Source organism: Mustela putorius, unplaced genomic scaffold (genome assembly GCF_011764305.1).
Source record: "Mustela putorius furo isolate JIRA1106 unplaced genomic scaffold, ASM1176430v1.1 tig00000145_pilon_pilon_pilon, whole genome shotgun sequence".
Lineage (NCBI taxonomy): Eukaryota > Metazoa > Chordata > Mammalia > Carnivora > Mustelidae > Mustela > Mustela putorius.
In genome coordinates, this window is record NW_025421294.1 from 2,539,147 (window position 1) to 2,546,281 (window position 7,135).

The window sequence follows — 7,135 nt, forward strand, 5'->3', positions numbered from 1 at the left end:
GGAGTAGGATAGCGTTAGTATTGTTCTTCCATCCCGAAACAAAGGGTTTGAGCTTGGAAGGCTAGACAGTCTCTGGAGGCCAGAGGAAAAAAAGAGAGCAAATGTTTAACTACTTCTAAATGAACTGAAATGAGGGGTGCCTGGGTGGCTCAGTCAATGAAGTGTCTGCCTTTGGCTCAGGTCATGATCTCCGGGTCCTGGGATGGAGCCCCACAGCAGGCTCCCTGCTCAGCAGGGAGTTGTCTTCTCCCTCTCCCTCTCCCTCTGCCCCTCCCCTTGCTCATGCTCTTTTTCTCCCTCCCTCCCCATCCCCTCATGCTCTTCATCTCCGATAAATAAATTAAATCTTTAAAAAAAAAATAACTGAAATGAAAACGCTTTCAAAACCTCTTTATGGAATTAAACCATATAGGAGAGTAACTAATAGTACGCATTTTGTCTTCCTTCCCCACCTTCCCCGACACCCCCTCTTTTCTCCCCACCGTGTTGGGACTTCAGTCCGCCGCCCCTTTGGGAGAAGGCCGAGAGGCTGGGCAGGAGTGGAAGATGAAACACTGTTTGCTCCTGCCACTCACGTCTGTTAAATGGTGGCATCCACCCCTTGGTCATGTTTGCATCACAACACACATCATCAGCTTGCTTTGACTCTGACACCATTTTATAGGCTTAATAATAATAAATCTATGCCTGAAATAGTTTTGCAGATTATAGCAATCAATCAAAATTCAGGGAGCCCAAGACCATTAATGTCATCAGCAGTGATGCAGCACCCCGGGAATCCATCTAAATCAGCCATTATGATGGAAAATATACCTTAAGAGTCTAAAGAGAGAGAGGGGAGACAGGCATAAATTGCAGTTCTATTTTTATCAGCCATCAAGTGATGATTTTCTTCGGAGGTTTTGTTCCTGGGAGAAGATGAAACTAGGGTTTGCTATCCGTACTCCAAAGCGTAAACTAGGAAGATTTTGCTGGTCCTGGGACTAAGAGCACCAAAACCCAAGCTGTAGACACCTTTAAGCCGAAGCACTGGGAATTTTTCTTTTGAAACTTGCCAGTGAGATAAGTCCAGGCCTTGTACTCTGCCTTTCTGGGTAGACGGCTTCAATTGCTCACGTGTTCCACGTGTCAAAACAGATCCTAAAGGAACACTCAGCTGGGAGAGGCTTGAGATCCTGCCACAAGGAGGTCCCCAGCTGTCCACAAAGATCACTTGTGGTTAATCACAAACTGAGGATGAGGGGTAGTGAGGATGAGAAGTTTCCTTCTCAGGCCTTTGATAGTCTGTATCTTCCTATAAGCTCTCAAAGACTTATTTCCTGTAAGTCGATATGGTATGGTAAAAGTAACTGAGCTTTCAGAGTCAGGAAAACGGAGTCCTGGCTGTTGGGCTGATTATAGTAATCTCACCTTTAGGCACCTTCTTTCTCCATCTATAAAATGAGCAGATGGCTCCATATCAGGCATTCCAAACCTGGGATCCATGGATTAGATCCAGATGTGGGTTTTGTTTGGTTTTGCCTTGGTGACTGTGTTTGTGAGCTAAACAATGTTGGAAATCTTGGTAAAGTTCACATACAAACTACCATTTCATCTTCTCCCCAAAAATTGGCGGTGCTGGCTACATGGGGCCTTATCCCCACATGGCAGCTACGCAGCATTGCTGTCTAATGAGGGCTGCTTGTGACACAGCCTGCCCTCTTCCTGAGTACCCCAGGATCCCCACCTAATGTCTTGCCTGCCCCTGCCCCCGTGACTTAGTCACATTAGTTGTCTGGCTCTTGGAAACACAGCTCCTGGATTATATGATCTATATAAAGGGTGATATTTAACTTTGCCTACTAAGGCAGAACTTTCTTTCTTTTTTTTTTTTTTAAAGATTTTATTTATTTATTTGCCAGAGACAGAGGGAGAGAGAGCGAGCAAGCACAGGCAGACAAAGAGGCAGGCAGAGGCAGAGGGAGAAGCAGGCTCCCTGCCGAGCAAGGAGCCCGATGTGGGACTCGATCCCAGGACCCTGGGATCATGACCTGAGCCGAAGGCAGCTGCTTAATCAACTGAGCCACCCAGGCGTCCCAAGGCAGAACTTTCTTAAAAGACTTTGAAAATAAAGTCCTTAAAAAAAATAATGGAAGGTAGAAGTCCCAAAGAATCATATATTGTATGGATCCTGCATTTTCATTCTTCACCTCAAACAACCACTATGAGTACAAGCAACAACAGATGAGTAACTAACTGTTGACTTCTTAATTCACAATAGAAAAATAAGATCTAGTTCATTTTTATAGCCTCTTTCATTTTCAACTCTTTCACATGTCCTAGAAAAACTCATCACAGGCCTAGGGAACAGGCAAGAAAACTGGAATTTGGAACTTTTCTCTAAGCATTGAGTTCTTGAGCCAGGAATAGGCTCTCCACCCTCTCACTATTCTTTCTCTATTAGCAGTATTAACTGTTTGTTTGCTGTATTTGGTCCGTATCCTCAGGCCTCCTATGGCTGCTTCACATGTCAATTATAAGCTCCTTGAGAGCAGGGATGAGATATAGAGCTTTTGTAACTTCTTGCCTTCCAAGTGCATTGCCAAGCAGAGCCTAGACCCATCCAAAGTGGTCACCAAGCAAAGACCTACTTTTGCAGTATCGACCAGTGTAAGCATGTTCCTTTCAAGGAATCCAACAAGTCCACAAGATAAGCCCATCCAAACTATGATGCAGGTGCTCTGATTGTGGACAAGTTCTGAGGTCCCGGGGGGGTTCTCGTTTAAGCAATCAGAGCCAGAACACTGGAGAGTAACAGTGCAGTTGACGGTTGATGTTTCTGGACTCCTTGTATTAATTTCGCTGCCCTCTGTGGCTAAGCTGTTGGTACCAGATGAGTCCCTCTTCACCTCATTTCCCACTTTTTCCACAGCCTCCCCTTCCTCAGTCTTCCCTGTGGATTGATAATGGCAAGGCAATGGCCCTTTCCCTTCTTTGCACCCTTAGCCATGGTCTCAAATGGAACTTGTGACCCTTTTTATATGTTTTCTGATAAGAGAAAAATTGATTCCGTGGCAGGGAGTGGTGACCTTGGCAAAGTCAAATAATTTAATATGCCACGAGGTGCCGGGCCCATCCATCGGGTTCGTTTGCAGTCATTGCTGGTACTGTTTTCCTCTGAACAATACGGCTGTTGAGTGGGACTGAAGTGGTGGTCGTCCGTGCAGCAAGCTGCTAAAAGAGCCTTCCAATTTCATTGTTAATGGGAAAATAAAATCAGTTACTGTATCAGAAAAAGCTTTTCAGAAAAATCAGGTCATTCTGTGGTCCACGGCCCTTTTATTAGGATTAGAATCACGTGACTAGCTACACACATAATAAAATGGGGCCTCATAGGTCTGGGAAGACAGGCAAGAAAGTTAAGTTTTCAAAACTTTCATTAATTATTACTTCCTTGACACAACAGAACTGTGGGAGCTTTGGGAAGAAAGTGGCCTCAGCTTGGCCAGAAAGGTAGTTGAAGCCACAAGTGGTCTCTTGGAAAAAAGAAAAACCAGATTTTCTCATGTGAATCTGCAGCCTGCTCCCTTCATTGAGAGACCAGGCCCTTGTACACGATCCATCTCTTTCCCTTAAAATTACACTGGCCATCAGCTCTTGACGTGGGCTTGAAATCAGGCACACTTGATTTTATATCTGAGCTCTTCCATTTACTGGGTGATCTTGGGCAAGTGACTTCATCTCCGTTGCCTCGCTGTAGGATTGAAGTGAGATTGTGCTTAAAAAGTGCTTCTCACTCAGAGCCAGAGGTCAGAAAGTAAGAGCTGTATCAGTGTCATTGTTACTACCAGGCTTGGTCCCTGGTTCCTTAATCACCTGTGGGCTCCACACGCTCCCTGTCTGTCTACCTCTCTGAATGGCCTTCTCTCTGTACCCAGGCTTCCCTGCTGGATCACTTCCAGCTTCTCCCCTAAAGAGCACTGAGGGAATGGCGTCCTTTTCCTTTCTTGGGATGGTAACATGATAACCTCCAGGCACTTTCACATTCCTCGAAACAGAGCTGTAATCTAACAATAGGCGCTCCCTGAACTGTGGGCACCCAGAGCCTTGGGGCAGAGCAGAGCTCAACCTGTCTGAGCTCGTTGGACCACCCAGCTAGGGAGTTCTCTGAACCTTCCACTGCAGGGAAAATCACAACACAGCAATCCTTTGTTTCTGCCCAGAAATGTACTTCCAAGGTGCACGCAAATTTTCTTTACAGTACTCCCAAGCATCTGCTAGCATCCTTTGGGCACAGAGGCCAAGACCACCTGAGTTTCCTAGTGGCCTCCTGGCAGCCAGCCAGTGCTTCTCAGGACCTGGAGATGGGGGGTTCTTTTCTGAGCCCACAAATCTGTCATTGTTGTTGTTGTTGTTGTTTTATTGGAATCATCAGCCTTAAAAATTACAAATTTTTCACATGTATATTTGGATTTGGGGCTTTTCTTGATAAAAACTGGAGGTTCCGACAACATTGAGCTAGCACCTACTTTTTTATGTTAATCCCCTGGCCCACTAAGTACCTGAGTTTGCAAATCCTGACTGGAAGTTATTGGACTTTTGTCACAAACCATAGCCTCTTACAACTGGGGGAGGCCATAGGATTAAGTCGTCCAGGAAGCTAATCCCAGAGAGATTAAAGATGTGTCTAAGGTTTGCAGAACATTTGTGGCAGAAGAGAAGCTGGGGTTCCTAGAGTCAACACCCTTCCTCAGGGCAACATGCTTTCCCTATAGTCTGAAAGAAATAGTGTGGGAACCTTGGGTTTCAGAGACCTGTCAATCCTCTTCAAGTTCCAAGGGTGTGATTCAAGGATCTAAGAGAACCATTCAACCCATGGTCTCTCTTCCTTCTGCCTCAATACCCAGAATTCCTACTGTTCATGTATCACAGTGTTCATCTGTGGAACAGTGAATTGTACTGGGTTAAGACCTCAGAGTAGCAATGTTTACTCAGAAAATGGGTCAATTAAAACTTTTCCCTGAGTGCTTGCTTGACCTCTGTCCTGGCCAGCTGAGAGCAGGGAGCTCAGAGAATGGGCTCTGGGCAATTCTGAGCTGAGGCTGGGGTTGTAGAGTATAGCCTGATAAAGTAGAAAAGTCAGAGTTGTGAGTTATGAACCCAATATAGTCAGTGGCTTCCCTTGTAATCAGTTTCTACCCCCATGAGATGGGGACATTTGGCATGGTGATGTTTGAGGTTCAAGAGCCTCCCCAGGCCAGGCAGTCCACGGTTTTATACACAGAAATGTCCCAAGTGATGGTTGTTCCTGGTCTGAAAGATCAGCATGAGGGTCTTTTGGAAGCCAAATCCGTGGGATTACGGGACCTGAAGGCAAGAAAGTGGCTTGCCAATATGAGGTTGAAAAAAATTTTTTGTAAACCCTGGGAGGTAATCCTTCTCTGTCCTTGGGTGCACTCATCTCATTGCTTGAAGCTGACAGATGGTGGCTGTTGCCTATATCCCTAGAGCAAGAGGAGATCCTACCCACATTCTTTCGGACCAAGTGAAGACTTCTTCAAGAACTGACCTCTAAGATGATTTTAGTCCCCTGTGACCGTTGCCATGCTTAATTAGCCAGTTACGGCTTCAGGGCCACCAGAGTTTATCAAAGCTCACTGAGTCCACCTGAGAGTGGAACTCAAGCAGTGGGTTTCTTAGGTGCCAAAGCTCCATCTTCCAGAGAGCCCTTGTGCCCCATCAACAAAGGTCCTTTTGGGGGACTCTCTCCCCAAACTTCCTGGTGTGAACTCTACTCCCCAGTGTCAGCATCATGTTTTTTAAGCTGCTACCACAAGTTACAACTGACGTAAGAGGTTTTTACCACTGTCTGTTTTCAGAAACCTCCATCCCCAAATGTCCTGAGGCTCAGAAGAATCTTTTTCATTTTAAGGACTTTGTGAGAAAGAAAGTTCTATAGCGGTCTTGATCAACCTGTTTTGGCACTGAGCAGCCTTTCCATCCACTTCCTCACTTTTTCCCTGGCCTTTGAGGGTTGGAGAACTGTTTGCCACAGTCTTCTTAGTACTAATCTTTCATATGCTCAGACATGTTATTGTGGCTGTTTCTGTGGTCTCCTGTAGTTGATGAAAACTGGTGACTACGTCAGTGACATTTGCAAGTTAAGAGCCCGCTGTTTCGCATGAGCCAGACAGATGTGGGAGACAAAAGTGGTGCCATGATTCCTGCCTTCAAGGAGCTTCAAGTCCCACAGGGGCAAAGGAGTCTGTGTATATATATATTCACTTCAAGAACAGAATGCTCACAGGTACCCCTTTATCCTAACCTGGAAGTGAAGGACTTTTGGGAGCCTTGACACATAGCCTCTGGGAGGGTAGGAGACGTTTGTAACAAATCACCCAAGAGTTTGTTCAACTCTTTCATTTTTGAACTCTTTGAACTAGGGCAACTCTCCTGGGGTTTGATGACATTTAGGACATGGGTCTTTATACCCAAGTGAAAGCACTGTGTGTGCAGTTACTATATGTGTGCTGTAAGGCAAACCCTAGGAAGACAGGGATTTTCACATCTTTGGTTTGCCAATTAGCCCAAGAGCCTACAACAGTGCCTGGCACAGCAGTGGTGTACTGTAGTTATTGAAGGAAGAATTAGGGAGGGGAGGGCTCAATGGTAACTTTTTATTCTGGTAGCCTGGGAATAGTGTGGTTCAATTTTTTTTCCATCTGAAAAAAAAATAGTCATGAAGAGCCACCAAAGTCTTTGTCTCCTGATCAAACCAGACCTACAAGTAACCCCTTTTCAACCAAAGATATTACCTCTTGTTACCCAATTTTGTTTCCTCTTTGGGAAGCATTTTATCTTCACTTTGAGCTCTTTTACCCCCTATCATGATTTCTTGCCTGGGGCAATTGACTTTACCACCCGCAACCTTATCAAATACTTTTTGGGATTTAGGTAAATATAATCCTAGGCTTTTAGTTCTCTTTGGTCTATCCAAGTAATTCCTCTAAACACCCCTCCCAAAAAAAAACCAAAACAAGCAAACAAATCCAATGAGTTCTTTAAAGTGAGGCCTGCCCTCACAAATCCACATTAGCTGCGTGTGAGCGGGCTCTGGGACTGCGAATCCTTTGTACCTCCACTATCCACGAGGCTG